This window comes from Rhinopithecus bieti, unplaced genomic scaffold (genome assembly GCF_001698545.2).
Source record: "Rhinopithecus bieti isolate Rb0 unplaced genomic scaffold, ASM169854v2 scaffold_16773, whole genome shotgun sequence".
NCBI classification, from domain to species: Eukaryota; Metazoa; Chordata; class Mammalia; order Primates; family Cercopithecidae; genus Rhinopithecus; species Rhinopithecus bieti.
This window is the reverse complement of record NW_016808848.1, coordinates 1,056,077-1,057,305: the sequence shown is the minus strand read 5'-3', so window position 1 is coordinate 1,057,305 and position 1,229 is coordinate 1,056,077.

Here is a 1,229-nt window from a genome sequence, read left to right as displayed (position 1 = left end):
GGTTACAGTTACAGGCACCCCATGGTGGAGCTACAGACAGATACCTCGCCATGGAGCTCTAGTTATGGGACATCTCCCCAGGACAATTTCTCTATTGCAAAGTGTACTCCATACACATTGGGCTAGTAGTGCCCTGCCAATAGAGACGAAGCCAGAGTCAGCCCCCAGTCCAAAACTAGGCGACCGTTTGGGCTGGCCTCTGGATCCATCACCAGAGGGGGTGTACAGAATCAGGGGCAGGTAGCACAAGGGCAACCCTGAATGAGCCCCCAAATTTTTAACTGCTCAACTGGTTCGCCATGCCCACTACCTACACAGAGCTAATTTATCAAGATAGGGGAATTGCAATAGAGAGAGTAACTCATGCAGAGCCAGTTGTGCAGGAGACAAGTTTTATTATCACTCAAATCAATTTCCCCTAGCACTCGGGGATCAGAGGTTTTGGGGTTTTTTGTTCGTTTGTTTTGAGATGGAGTTTTTGCTCTTGTTGCCCAGACTGGAGTGCAATGGCATAATCTCAGCTCACTGCAACCTTCGCCTCCCAGGTTTAAGTGATTCTCCTACCTCAGCCTCCCAAGTAGCTGGGATTATAGGCATGCACCACCATACCTGGCTAATTTTGTATTTTTAGTAGAGACAGGGTTTTACCATGTTGGCCAGGCTGGTCTTGAACTCCTGACCTCAGGTGATCCACCCACCTCAGCCTCCCAAAGTGCTGGGATTACATTTGTGAGCCACTATGCCCCACCTTGGAGATCAGAGTGTTTAAGGATAATTTGGTGGGTTAAGAGAGGCCAGTATGTCAGGAGTGCTGATTGGTTGTGTTGCAGATAAAATCACAGAAAGGCAAAGCTGTCTTCTTGCACCAAGTCAGTTCCTGGGTGGGGGCCACAAGATCAGATGTACCAGTTTATCAGTCTGATCGTGCCAGCTGATGCATCAAGTGCAGTGTCTGCAAAATATCTCAAGCACTTATCTTAGGTTTTATAATAGTGATGTTATCCCCAGGAGCAATTTGGGGAGGGTCGGAATCTTGTAGCCTCCAGCTGCATGACTCCTACATTTCTAATCTTGTGGCTAATTTGTTAGTCCTACAAAGGCAGTCTAGTCTCCAGGCAAGAAGGAGGTTTATTTTGGGAAATAACTGTTATCTTCTTTGTTTTATTTAATTAATTAATTAATTTATTTATTTATTTATTTATTTATTTATTTTTGAGACAGAGTCTTGC